Consider the following 14943-nt stretch of genomic DNA (forward strand, 5'->3'; position numbering starts at 1 on the left):
GTTCAACCCATACAAAATAGTCCATGAACAGACTAAGGTCCAGATCCTCCGAGTTGTTTAGGTACCCAGTCTCCCATTGAAATCAATGAGAGTTAGGCACCTAAATACCTGTGAGGATCTGTATTTAACATGCCATGGTGGGATGTATAAATCCCACACCAACCAAGAAGGGATTAACTAGATCCCTAGAGCTCTAATTAGCCTCCCCTCATTACCTCTGCAGGCTTAGGGAGGAGTGCAAAGGAAAGAGATCAGTGCAGTGAGGGGAAGGAGATCCAGGAGTGAGGGATGCTGGAGTTCTTGCTCTGTGAGAAGGGCTTGACAGAAGCTGGGTGGAGGGAGAATCTAACATGGCCTCAAAACTCAAGCCCAGGCTAAGTGGAAGTTGCATAGCTTGTATTCGTGTCTGTTTTCTGAGAGTTGCTGAGGTACTCCAGGAGGAAGCGCTGAGAGCTGCTGCTCTGGAAGAAGAGAGAGGCTGAAAAGGAGGCATTGAAGAAGTGGTGTTTGCCATTGTTTTGTGGGACATTGACACCCTGGAAGGGATGGAACTAAAGGGTGACCTGGCTGGCAGGCCAAGTCACCACCACTGAGGTCCCGGGGAAAGAGAGGCAGAGGCTCGAAGTGCTATCCTTTTTTGTATGGCAAGAGAAGTCCAGATCAGTGAGTTTCATAGACTTTAAGGTTAGAAGGGACCATCATGATCATCTAGTCTGACACATTGCAGGCCACAGAACCTCACCCATCCACTCCTGTAAGAGACTCCTAACCCCTGGTTGAGTTACTGAAGTCCTCAAATCATGGTTTAAAGACTTCAAATTACAGAGAATTCACCATTTACACTAGTTGCAACCTGCAAGTGACCCGTGCCCTATGCTGCAGAGGAAGGCAAAAAATTCCTTCCCTACCCAAAATATGGTGATCAGTTAGAGCCTGAGCATGTGGGCAAAACCCACACTGCTGAACCATACTAGACTAATAAATCACTTTGGCTCCAATTTTCCAAGCATTTAGGTGCTTAGAAGTTAAAACCTGGATAGAGAGGAGAGTGCTTTGAATTAACAATTGCCATTATCTCATTTGCAAACTTGTGTGGCTTCTTTCAACTCCATTTAGACATTTCAGTGCAAACACATCAGGCTGCTCTTCCTGCACATTTAGTTGTCCCAATGTGTTCTGAAGAACATGGTTGGGAACTTGACTAAACAATTCAGAACTGGAGAATTTGTGATCTGTTTTTTAACTATTTGAATGCCTCCCTATGTCTGTGATCCTAATGCCTGGGAATGTTATTTTCAACCATTCCTTTGAAAAAAATGTGCACGACTCCCATATCCTAGGGTTTTTTGATTAGGTAAGGGACATTTGCTCAACGGATGGTCCCTCTCTCTGAAGTTTGCTACTTGGGTAATAAAGACCATAGATTTGTCTCTGGCCCATGCTGATGGAAGCTGTTCATGGAACTTGCAGGATAGAGTAGGAGACTGCTCCAAGCCTTCTCATCGAAAGGAAAGACTCTGCACTGACTGCAACGGGCACTGGATCAGGCTCTCAGGGCATACTGAAATCCAGTTCCATGAGAACTTTGGTTCCAAGAAGGTCTGAGAAGCCAAAAGTAGCTTCAGACTGTGGAGCAAAAGATCCTCTCTCTGTATGAAAAAAACAAAGAAGAGATGGTAACATCACCACCCCCGAGTTGGTGGGTAGCTTTGGACGTGGCTTGTTGGAACTCTGGCAATCGATTGAAGTGGGCACTGATTTACAGTGGGGTCCATAGTTTGCAACTGGCGGCCAGAGTCGCATTGTGCCTTGTCTCTCATCTTCCAAAGGTGAAAGGGAGGTGACAGCGGCCGCCTTGTAATGTTCTAAAATGGCTCAGTGTGGACTGTTGTTTCCAGGGACGGGTGAAGCCTGTACGTTGTTTTGTGGGGTCAGCAATCAGGTGTTTGTTTGGGACGTTCACCTTATCCCAGAATACTTTCCAGGGTGAGTCAGGATTTCACGAGAACGCATTCAGAGCACTAGCCCAATCCCCAAAAGGCTTGCCAGATTTCAGACATGGGGACAAGACAACAGCATTCAGATGGTGCTCCCATGGCGTGTTATTGAGTAACACAACGAATGTCATCAGAAGGCCAGCGGATGCAGATATGTTGATCTCCTGGTATGATTAGCAACATGAAATGCTGTGTCATGCCATGAGAGGGTGCTCTGGGATAGTCAGTCCAGGACAGAGCCCAACCCAGAAAAGCTCCTGAACACGTGTTTCACTTTAAGCATGTGAGTAGTTCCATATTTTTCAAAGCAGCTATTCACACGCTTAAAGCTAAGTGTGTGCTTCAGTGCTTTGCCGGGTTGGGACCTTAAAAAGGATTTGATCAAATCTACAAATGCCAGTGCAGTAGATCTTAATTCATATACATCCAGGTTAAAGAAAAGGAGTATCTACCTCAGGTGAACATGTGAAAATAAGAGAGGGCCAGGATGTGTGCATAAAATGAGTGTATAAAGAAAAATATAAATAGATGGGAAAAAATCCTGCATATGAGGCTCTCATGGACTTTAATGGGAGCTTGTCTCCTTAGGTAGTGCCCGCATAGACCCTGTGCTACCCTTCTGCAGAATCTTATCCTGAATGCATCCAAGAGAAGAATTCAACCCATTGATAGCCCATAACTGGAGTTTCAGAGTAGAGCGTGTTAGTCTGTATTCGCAAAAAGAAAAGGAGTACTTGTGGCACCTTAGAGACTAACAAATTTGTTAGTTTCTAAGGTGCCACAAGTACTCCTTTTCTTTTTGCATAACTGGAGTGTGACTAGAAATGAAGAAAGACGAGGGGAGAATAATTCCCTGCACTTAGAACTGAGTGAAATTCTATAGCCTGTGTTATGCAGGAGGCTTAGTATGAGACACTAAATGAGCCTAGTGCTTCCTTCTGGCCTTAAAACCTATGAATCTAGAATAACAGGATCAAAGCCAGGCTATAGGATGATCTCGCTCCAGGAGGCTAGCTGCAAAATCAGATCCAGAAGTATGATGATGTTTATAATGTGCCAGTCCAAATCCTCCCTGCATATCTAGAAAAAGACAGAGAAGCAACATTCAGCTCCATGCCTGTAACAGAATTTTCCCAAAGGAAGGGGTAGTTTTCAATTCTGGGTACTGGTTCAGGCCCATCTCTATTGGATCCATCTTCCTCGTAAACGAGCGGCATTATAAAAAGAATCAAATATGTTCTTATTTGTGACGGTTTCCTAGCTGCTGTTCAGAGTGGCATTGCTGAGTAAAGCCGTGTTTAAAAACAGGACACTGGGGAATCATTCAGATTTTACTTTAATTCAATCACCTGCAACATAGAGGTAGCCCAAACTGTCTGCAGCAGCTGTTTACTCAAAAGTGGAAGAATTCAGCCTTATAGAACCAACGTGTATTGTCAGCAAGGGTGGCAAGGTGTGCCCTGGGGCAGGGGTACTTTACTGGGCTTTGGCTGATTGTACCACATTCTCTAATGCCTGAAGCCACTCTGTTGGAAATAACCCATGTGGAAAATGAGCGAGTCCCTACAGAATGCCCTCCCAATGTTTCCATAGGTCCTGATCCAAATCCCACTGAAATCAAGAATCATGCCCCCTATCAAGGTTGCGGTGGCTGCTTACCAAATGCTCCAAAGCATCCAGTCTGATGTTCCGTACACACCCAAATCCCACACTGGGAATCCATGTGAAATTTGGACACACAGAGAACACAAGATCAATCCCATTATTTGTATAAAGAAGAACAGATTGCAGCTGTCCACATCTTTAATACAGAGGTGGGGCTTGTGGTAAGTGCAGGTGCTTGCTGTCAACTGTCCAGCTTGATCACCATGGCCCCTAAGATGTGTGCTTGGCCCATGAGTTCCATATTAGTTCCATATTACCTGACTTCCCGTATAACACAGGCTATCAAAACTTCCCTGACCTATTTCCTGTTGGAACGACAGCAGTTCTTTTAGAAAAAACATCCAATCTTGATATAAAAATTGTCCATAACCCTTGGTAAACTGCTCCAATGATTAATTGCCCTCACTGCTAGAAATGTATGCCTTATTTCCAGCTTGAATTTGTCTAGCTTCAACTTCCAGCCATTGGCTATTGACAAACCTTTGTCTAGTGTTGGAGAGCGGAGACATCTTCCACTCAAAACAGCTCAATAAAATCCCCATTTTTTTTTTACCATTTTTGTTTCGGTATTTAGAACACCAAAAAGTGTGCAGGGCGTTGTGGTTTTTTCCCATTTGTTTTTGGGTTGTTTTGCAAAACGTTTGCACAGGGGATTCTGAAAAAATCTCATCCAAATACTGCAAAATTTCCCACTGAAAATAATTCAGCTTTCGACCAGCAGTATTTGTTTGGTTTTTGAACTACAGGGCTCGGAGAATTGACATGTATTCACAGGCACAATGTGCATCACTGTTCTTTTTGATGCTTACTTACGTGAAACAGATTAGAGACCTGTAGGTAGAATCTTAGGGCATCAGCCTCCCCTCCAAGGGAATAAACCACACAGCAGTGTGGAAACATACTGAGTTTCAACTTGTAGAGTAAATGTTTCCAATGGGGAGGGAGGGACCTCTCTGAAGAGGCTGTGAGATGAACCTTCACAAATAACAGTGTCAGGACAAATTAATTGGCTACGTGCATCCTTTCCAAAGGTGATCAGCATTTTGGCATGCTTTCACCATGGGAAATGTCTTGGCAAACAGTGGTTCTCCTCTTGTTTCATAAACTCTAAACCCAAAAATTCAAAGGCATGAAAAATGCATTCTGTTTTTGTTTGTTCATTCAAGTGTCTACCATGTAATGCCCTAAAAGCTCAGTGATAGAACTCCAGCTGGGCATTTTCAGAAAGGTCTCGCGTTGCATCAGAATATGCAATGTAACCAACCAGAAATATTCAAGCCCTTCCTCACAATCCATTGTTTTTGTCAATTTAATCCCCAGTGCCATGTTCTTATTTAGTACTTGCAACCGTCAAAGAAACTGGGATGGGGGTTAGATTAAAAAAATAAATAAATATAAAGGAGAAGTTGGTAAATATACTTAGTTCAGACAAAAGAAAACCAAAACCACAATAAGGTCACTCTGATTTTTGAAGATTTCATCTTTAAACTTGATTATCTGCATACAGTTAGGAAAAAAAAAGACAGTCTTTCTGGAATGATCATGTTACACGACAGTCTAAACTGCCAGTCAGTGCTTTTTTCATGTACCTGTATTGTTAATGGGATTCCCACAGTCATAAATTAAAATATGCTGAAACCCAGGTTCCCAACATTCCCAGCCTCGAGAGCGATGAGAAAGCTTTACCTCCTCATTATTATACAGAATCAGCAATGGGACCGAATAATTTATTGCTCTCTGAAACGACTCAATATGTCCCTTTTCCCATGCGCTTGACAGAGCTCAGCTAGTTATCTGCCTTGCCTCAATATTCCTAGTGCAGGACAAAAGCTGCATCAAACTAACTGGACCCAGGGGAGAAGAAGTGGCCATATCAGATGTATTTACTAGATGACCGCGGAGTAAGCAGAGATCAGTGTCCTATCAGCTCTCATTCAAGAACTGGGGCATGGCTAATAAAGGTGGTGGCGGCCAGTGAGGGAAATGCAAGTTAAAAAAAGAAAAAAAAAAAGAAAAAGATGTTTTGAGCCTTTTCCTCATTGAATCTCAGTTAAACTGAGGCCTTAAAATGGTTATAATTGCATGTGTAAAGGGGCTTTAAAGTGAGTGCATCTGAGGGTATGTCTGCCCTGCAAGTGAAAGTGTGTAACAGTCCTCACTTGAGGAGCATGGCCTAGAGGTCGCAGCTACAATGCCTTACTGCTGGGGGGAGGGAGGCGGGGTTGTGGGGTGGGGAGCCCAGGCCCTTCCACACCCTTTTCCTGGTGGGGAAACCCAAACCACAATAAGTAAGAGGGGGTTACCAGTGTCTAAGGTCCACAGGATACTTCCCTCTCTGGTTGTCTCCAGCGTGGGTCCTCCCTTCCCTCAGGGAGGGCCCCTTTGGGCAGCTGTGTCGGAGTCTTAGGCTCCCCTCTGCCCTGCTCTGCTGGAGCTGTGGGCTGCAGATCTGCTCACCTCCAGCTCTGCCGCCCAATGAGCTAATCCCCTGTCTTTTCATTCCTCCGGCAGATGGAGCATTTGCTGCAGGTGTGACGGGGGCGGGAGGGGGGGTGGCTGAGCCCAAAACAATCCCTTCACCCCTTTTTGCCCAGTGTGAGGTTTGTACACCCCGTCACAAGGTGTGATTGCCGTATGGGCTGATTGAAATGTGCCAGCTTTAATCTAGCTACCACAGGTAACAATAGCAGCGAAGCTGTGGGCGTGGGCTTCTGGCCATGTCGTCACCTCTATTGTGATCGGCACTAGCTAGATTAAAGCGGTCCTGGATATGCCTATCTGTGCTACTGTCGCACCTTTCCCTTGCTGTGTGGACATCCCCTAGCCGAGAATCAAGCCCATGATATAAGTCAGGGGTTCTCAACCTTACCTGTACCTGTACCACAACTGTTTTTCTGCATATAAAAGCCAGGCCTGGCATTAGGGGGTAGCAAGCAGGGCAATTGCCTGGGGCCCCATGCCACGGGGGCCCCCGTGAAGCTAAGCTGTTCAGGGTTTGGCTTCAGCCCCAGGTGGTGGGGATTCAGCTTTCTGCCCTGGGCCGCAGTGAGTCTAATGCTGGCCCTGCTTGGTGGACACCCTGAAACCTGCCTGTGGCCCCCCAGGGAACCCCGGACCCCTGATTGAAAACCACTGATCTAATGTAAACGCTACTGCAAAATGCTAACAGAGGGTGCCAAAACCATGGGGCCAATCCTGCAACCTTTACTTACCTCATTTGTTCTGGCTCCCATGAGTGTCCCTCTGACCTCAATGGGCCTTGTTGCATGAATTAGGGATGCAGGACTGGTCTGTTTTCATGATACATGTTCCAACGCTCTATGATCCTCAAGCACCCCAAAATTGCGCTTGGAATGCAGGATTGGGCCATATCCCTGGATCTTCACCGGTTCTCCTCTGTGTCCTTCATTTCCTTATTCCCCTCCCCCTGATATATAATAATAAATGGTTCAGCAATTGCTACAGGTAGTTATGGAGTCTAACAAGGCAATAGGTTGCTTATAACTGTGGATTATAACGATCCTTAACACCTCATACTGATATGCTTATAACCATTTGTAACGCTTAATCATATTTATTATGGTAGTGCCTAGCGACCAGCTCAGATTGTGGCCCCATTGTGCTAGGCATAGTACAGCCACAGAGTAACGGACACAGGCTACTCATACTTGTAAAGTCTCTGTAAGCCATTTAGAAATGGAAACTTATTATCAAATGTAACCAAGGGTTCATAATGCTCCCTTTGACTTAGGGAAGGGGAATACAGCTACAGAGGCTTTGATAGAGTTGTTTTCAAGTTTGTCGCTGTTTTGTTTGTTTGTTTTTTTAGCTTCTTGCAGAGCTAGTGATGGAGAGTTGTTCTAAGAAGCCACCGTGACCTTTCCGGGGAACAATTTGCCATTGTTTTTGTGCAGACTTGCCTCTATTTTTACACTCTGTTTTGCTGATATGGGGAAAGGGAATCCCTTGGGAATCTAGCAGTTAGGAGGAGGGAGCGGCTGCAGCTCTGTTAGACGTGTCTGGGAGCTGTGATCCGTTTGCGGGAGATTTGTCTAGATGAGGCTCCAGTGCAATCGCTGGGCTCGCAGTGGCAAGGTCTGCTGATTCCTTGTGCCGGGAATGGTCACTCCCGGCACACAAAGGGTGCCTCCTGAAAACCCTCACTCCCACTGGTGAGGCATGCTCATGGGTTGTCCCACTGACATCACGACACTACTCATGTCATTCAAGTTTTCCCAGGCCATGCTTCCTGAAGATGCTTTGTTATTACTTGTATTACAGCAGTGACTAGAGGCCAGGCACATAGCATAAGACAGTGTCTGCCTTAAAGATCTTACAATCTAGAGACAAGACAAAGCAGGGATTATTAGCCCCATTTTACAGATGGAGAAAATGGGCCACTGATGGATTAAGTGATTTGCCTAAGGTCATAAAGGATGTTTTGTGGTAGAGCCAGGAATTAAACCCATATGCCTTTAGTCTCAGTCCAGTACTTTAACCACAGGGCTAACTTTTCTCTTTAAAACAGCTTCTCTAACCAGCTTTTCTGTTTAGTTGCTTATGAACTCCCCTTCTCAAGATGCATCTCGGCATGGCCACATGTTGACCTTCTTTTGGTGGTGTTATTTGTCAGACTTGACTTAAAGGTGGCTAGCTTGCATCACAGTGAAGTTACATGGCAGCGCTGGGAAATAGAACCCAGGCATCCTGGGTGCCTCCTGCTGGACAGCACTTCCTCATTAATATACAAAGGAACAATATATGTCTATTCAAGTTACTTTGTACAGCAACTGCCCTCACCTTTCTAACATGATTTCTTTTTTAGTTTCTGACCTGGGTGCTCTGGAAAGTATAAGCACTAAAATCCTTAGGTACTACTGGCATGAAGCAAGAAGGTTTTCTGCATACTGAGCCCCTCCCTGCCCTATAGCTTTGCCAATCCAACCCATTCCTGACCTACAACAGCCTTACTATGCCAGTGCTACAAACCTGCTATGTCTTCTACAGCTCTGCTGATGGAGGATGCTCTGAATCTGCATGACCTCTGCTCTTTCAGTTCTGGGCTCAGCCACTCAGCTCTGCCAATGCACCTTGATCTTGACATTCTAATCCTGGGCCCAAGGGTGGTTATTCCTGCTTCAAATCAGTGCACAAACTGACTGGTTAGATACCCTACCCTCTCCTCCCACTCAAAGGGCCCAGGTTGTATGTAAGTACCACCACTGCCACTAGTTAGTTAGAATTTGGATCTTTCCAGTCAATCTTATACACACTTTCCAGCCATCACTTCCCTTAAGCAGTAACAGCTGGCTCTCCAAACAGACAGTGTGTGTACCTGCTATGAAACAACCAAGGTGTAAATCAGGTATAGCTCAACTAAAGTCACTGGGACTAAATGACTGGTACAAATGCGAGCAGATTCCGGCCTGATATTTGCAGCTCTTATGCACCTTTCAGCCTCAGTCATGACCCACAATCTAATCAAAGCCGTCAATTATCTGCTATGACACATGGCAGGCTTTGGGACTGATCCAAAGCCCGTTGAAATCAGTGGAAAGATTCCCATTAGTTTCAGTGGGTTTCAGGGCAAGTCACTTTTCACATGCAGTCCTGCCTCCTCGGACAGGGTAGTTGATAGCATCTGGTGCTATGGCATGAGCATGAATGTAAGAGTCTTTGAGAGCCAGTATGACCATTCTGGAGCATAGGTATTTAATGCTTCTAGAAATACATTCAAATGCACGGTACTGGAGCAGAAATGAAAAACGTTAACACCCAAAACCAGCGGTTATGTTATAGCAACCAGCACACAACGTAGTGTCAACTCACTTCAGCGTGCCAAATCTGTGTTCTCCTCAAGGAAGAGGGAAAGGGGATCTGGAAATACAGAGGAAAGTTGTATAAAGTTTCCTCTGGGGACACATTGTATCTTGTTAGCGACTTGCTATCAAAGATGTTCTGGGCAGGGATGGGCGAGCCCTGCTTGGGATCAGGAAATGCACATGGAGACTTGAAATGACTTCCCTTTACTGAACATCTGGTTTGCAAATCAGCGGTCTGCATTTCCAATTTCATACCTGCCTTCCAAATCAAAACCGCAGGCTTGTAGAAAGAAACACGGCTTCCCACTGCTCTTCTTATGTGACCAGACATCATGCTATCACTGGCAAGGACGTACTATAGGGAGGAGAGCCACATAAATCCCTATTAAAGAAAAGGAGTACTTGTGGCACCTTAGAGACTAACAAATTTATTTGAGCATAAGCTTTCGTGAGCTACAGCTCACTTCATCAGATGCATTTCGATGAAGTGAGCTGTAGCTCATGAAAGATTATGCTCAAATAAATTTGTTAGTCTCTAAGGTGCCACAAGTACTCCTTTTCTTTTTTGCGAATACAAGCTAACACGGCTGCTACTCTGAAATAAGTCCCTATTGTTAATTACACTACTTTTGCTAGCACCGAGAGACTCCAACAGGTTCTGTTGTGCTAGGTTCTGTACAAACACATGGTAAGAAACAGCTCCTGCCCTGAAAAGCGTATAATAGAAAAGTCACACAATGGGTGAGGGGAAATAGCAGGGGGAAAGGAAATGACTAGCCCAGTGCAGCTCATTGCCACAGCCAGGAGTAGAAACAGGTCTCCTGACTCGCTCTCCACTGTCCTATCCACTAGACAACACTGCCTTCCTGATAAAGAGAGGAGACTGGCTAGATTGTGCTGCAAATATAATGTGAGGTGCATAATACAATGTGGCTGGGCTTGGCAGAATTAGATTTTTAGTTTTTTTATAATTTCAGCAGATAACATCAATGTTTATTTTTAAGCGTTTTTTTAGATTTTTATTCACAGTTGTGTGACATTATGGTGGGGGTGGGAGGTGTTGGACAATAATTATTTAATGACGGTAGGCATTGAGAGCCACAAAAAGTTAAAGTTTTTCAGCCATTCAACCACAAATTGTCAACATCGCAGGTCAAATATACACAGTAAATGTCCTTAAATCAAACTGTGATAAGTTCTCAAGTAGCATTTTTCTTTCTTTGCTTGTCTGTACATTTCAGTTCTTATCTCTAGAAATAATTTTGGGGGGTTACTTTTTGGGGTGCACAGTGAAATCGATGTTTACTGATAAAAATCAAATCCTTCCAAATGTAAACACAATCTTTAGTGTTTTCAGTTTTAAGCAGAAACTTTTAAGCCACGCAGTCAGTGTGGACTTCTGCTTATAAATTGACGCAATATGGCCCAGTACTATTGCAAGGTCAGGCTTGACAAAGCCCTGGCTGGGATGATTTAGTTGGGGTTGGTCCTGCTTTGAGCAGGGGGTTGCACTAGATGACCTCCTGAGGTCTCTTCCAACCCTAATCTTCTATGATTCTACACGCATACCAACGGGTGCATCAGAAAGGGAGCCAAAGACTGAAAATACTAATAATAGAAAATACTAACCCAATGCATGGTAACTAACAACACAGTGTACTGTATAATAGCCACTGTGTTATCACCCCTTATCTATGTGCTATCGGACCTCCAGTTATGTCTCTCACACTAAAGAAATTCAAAAGAACTTGGAACCACTACTGAGGTTTTCGTAAAACAAATTGAACATGAACAAAAATAGCAACTCTAGTAAACTGGCACAGAGCCTGGGCTATTGTTTTACCAGCTATAAATGATCCCAGCTGGCAGTTTCACTCCTGGTTTTGTGTGTGCATATACAGGAAAACGCTCATTCTCTGGTCTTGATCTTCATGCCCTAAGATGTCTGAGCTGTTATTGTCTTTATAGGTCAGATTATGTCAAACCATTGGGGATAGGAACCTGGTATGACTGCCGTGCTGGTTTTAATTGGATTCTGACAGCTGCAATAGGAATAGCATTGGGAAGTGGCAATTTGCTTGGGAGCTACCATTGTTTTCAGTGTCTGACTATATTAGAGCAGTGCCCAAAATAGAGCAGCACTGCCATTGGTTAAGATTGCCTGTCACTTCCCATAATGAGATGCAGTTTTCAGTAGCTTATAACTTTGCCAAACTTTAATTGTCTGGGCTCAGGTTTCCCATGCAAGGTGTCTGCCTCAGCATAGGTGTCAACTTCCCCTCTAGCTGGCGGGGGGAGGGGTGCTTGACCCTCCCCCCATCTGCCCCAGGCCCTGCCCCTACTCCACCCCTTCCCCCAAGTCCCTGCCCCACCTTGCCACTTCCCGCCACACCACCACTCCACCCCTTCTCCCAAGCCCCTGCCCCCACTCCATCCCTGCCCCGCCTCTTTCTGCCCCCTCCCCTGAGCGCACCCCATCCCCGCACCTCCCCCTCCCTCCCAGCACCACGAAACAGCTGTTTGCAGGAGGTGCTGGGGGGGGGAAGTTGATCAGTGGGGCTGCCGGCAGGGGGGAAGCATGGGGGCTTGGGGGGAGAGGGGAGAGCTTGATGGGTGCTAAGCGCCCGCTAATTTTTCTCCATGGGTGCTCCAGGGCTGGAGCACCCAAGGGGTTGGCAATTATCTGCCTCAGGATGACTTTTTAAATTATGTTTTAAGTTTCAGCTGAATTGTTTCTGCCATTTTTGAGAATGAGATTAGGGCAAAATATAAGTTGTTTTGCCCATGTAAAAAATTTTTTAGAACCATTTCATTGAGAAACTCTAGCACCTTTATTCTTTGGAGCAGGAACTTAACTTGGGTAGGGAAGGAGAGGGGTGTAGGCCTTGCTGGAGCCCTAGGCATAACTAACAGTGGGAACCAAAGGCAGTGAACCAGAGGAGGCCTGGCCTTGGCAAAATAACACCACACTAGGTATTGGCTAACCAAGTAAGCACATTCCTGACCGGAGAGGATGGTACAAGAACACCCAGAGTTCTCAAGTAATTTCATAAACACATTCCTAAGAGATGGTAGAGAAACACACTGCCCCCTCGGAAAATAAAGATGGGGTGACAGGATAATGGATGAGGGCGTTTTGTTCAAACTAGCAGGTACAAGGTGTAGGGTGGTAACTAATCACGTCCGGAGTGTAGTACGGAACTTGTTTGTATCTATGTATAAAAGGAGAAGTCATGGGAGAGGCAGCTTTGGCCAGCTGAGGGGGCAGCGTGCTTTGTCGACAGTTAACCTTCGCCCCTGAACCGAGCTGGAGGTCTTTCTTGTGAATAACTTCGGGGTCTGCTGAATGCAAACGCTTGCACTGTCGGCTGGTGTCGCTGATGTTGGAGGGCCAAGAACTGTAACAATGGTGGAGCAGCAACCATATAGCTCAGCACTTAGCAACAGAGGGGTCAGGGATGTGCTTTTTGCTGTCTCTGTGGAAATCAACCCACTTGTGGCCCATTTCTAAGCTTCTGGCCAAATCTCAACTTGCACATGCTCAGTAGAGGTCCGTTAGAGTTTGGCAGCTAAATTCCCTGGCTCCTCCCCCACTCTGCCCCTCCCAACTCGCCGCATGCATCCCTCCTCTTCTCCCCCCTCCCCGCTTGCCCCCCCTCCCACTGCCACTTGCTGTACGTGTCCCTCCTTTCCTCCACCACCTCCTCCATGCTCAGTCCCTCCACCGCCACTCGCCATGTGTGGCCCTCCGCTTCTCCCCGCTCCTCACTCGGGCTCCCCCCCCCAGCCACTTGCTGTGTGCATCCCTCCTCCCCGCTCGAGTGGTGGTGGGGAGAAGGGGAGGGATGTGGTGAGCAGTGGTGGGGGCTCAGCGGGAAGGAGAGGACGAACCAGTGAGTGGCGGCAGGGACTTCTGGAGAGGCACAGCCAGGCAGCGGCGGGTTGGGAACGCTGAGTTTTTATATGCGCCAGGCAGGTTCTCAGGTGGCAGAGGAGGTGGGCATCTGCCATTCAGCTTCCCAGGTTCATCAGTAATCTCCCTGGGGAGTCCTCCTCAGCCACCTGGTGACCTGCATGGCGCATGATAAATAAACAAAAACTTCTGGCAGAGGCTCACTCCCAGCAAGGAGGGGAAGAGGTGGGGCCACCACAGCCCAGGTGTCTGGTGGCCAGGTCGGTGGCGGCTGCCTCCCAAGGCCTATTCTGCCCGCTGCCCATGAGTTCTGCAACTCTAACTTGTAACCCTAACCCAACTGTTAGATTGTGTTACACAGGAGGCCAGACTAGATGATCACAATAGTCCCTTCTGGCCTTAGACTCTATGACTGCGAATTGCATTTGACACCTGGACTAATCCCAGTGATGTCCATGAGACTAGTGTGGAATGAGGTGTGGTTCAATGTGAGTGAAAGTATTGCAATTTCCAGCTGTTGAATCATATTATTTATAGCTTTCTCTGATAGACTGAAGAGCCCGTTATTATATATTTGTTCCCCGAGACTGCAATCAAGTCACAGTCTTTAAGTAGCTAGATGGGGAACAATTATTTGATAATGGGCTCTTCAGTCTAGCGGTTTGTTTGTTTACTTTGTGTATATCATTCACCTTTGACAATAAGACGACTCAGGTGTGTCTCACACACAGTGCTCCAGCTTTTGATTTCACAACACAGCAATTTTTCTACACTGACTTAACAAATCTGAAAAAGTGCCCCTTGTTTTTAGGTTTTAGAGAACACTTCTTTTACGTGGAAATGCTAGGCCAATTGACAGTGACTGTGTAACACCTCTGTCAGAGACGTCTAAGTCAGGAATAGTGGAGTGAAATTGAGAAAGGGAAAAGTAAGGCCAAAGATGAAGAAAAACGTCCTGACTGTGAGATGCATTCGGCAGTGGAATAGTCTCCCAGGGAGAAATGATGGAGGCCTCATGGCTTGGAACTTTTCAAATCAGATTGGACACAGGACTCACAAATATACTATAGGCAATGGGCTAGAATGACGCAAAGAGGCCTTTTCCATCTGTGATTCTATGGTAATGTAATAAATCCGTGGCCACCTAGAGCTTCAAGGTTATTGCTGAGCTGCACAATGTGGCAGTTTTGAAATTTCGGGCAACAGTGGGAATAGAACCTACACCTCTGTTCTGACAGCACAGGCCCCGCCCCTTAAAGGAGAATTACTGTTAGCATTATAGGGCTTATGACAAACATCGATGGAGTTCTGTGTCTTTCCAGTAGAGGGCAGTGGTATGCAACCACTAGATAGTGCTTTACAATAATTAGCCCAGTCCACAGATCTAGTGGGTGTTATTTCTGTAATCAGCAGCTATATAGCTTCCACGCCAAACATTTCCTCTGGAAATAATTGCATTTAGAGCCATGAGCTGTTTGTTCTCATGCCTCATAACGAGGGTTGGTCAAACAGGAAGTATTTTTTGCAAAAAATTTGAAAAGAAAGA

General features: G+C 45.8%; 1 long non-coding RNA gene across 1 annotated transcript; it reads left to right on the top strand.

The window, feature by feature from the left end:
• The first annotated feature begins 273 nt into the window (after positions 1 to 273).
• On the top strand, positions 274 to 14699 carry LOC122455527. The gene is made up of 3 exons (XR_006273755.1): positions 274 to 663; positions 6174 to 6339; positions 14209 to 14699. It is a non-coding gene; the product is annotated as an uncharacterized LOC122455527 (long non-coding RNA).
• Positions 14700 to 14943: the final 244 nt, after the last annotated feature.

Source organism: Dermochelys coriacea, chromosome 8 (genome assembly GCF_009764565.3).
Source record: "Dermochelys coriacea isolate rDerCor1 chromosome 8, rDerCor1.pri.v4, whole genome shotgun sequence".
Taxonomy (NCBI): domain Eukaryota; kingdom Metazoa; phylum Chordata; order Testudines; family Dermochelyidae; genus Dermochelys; species Dermochelys coriacea.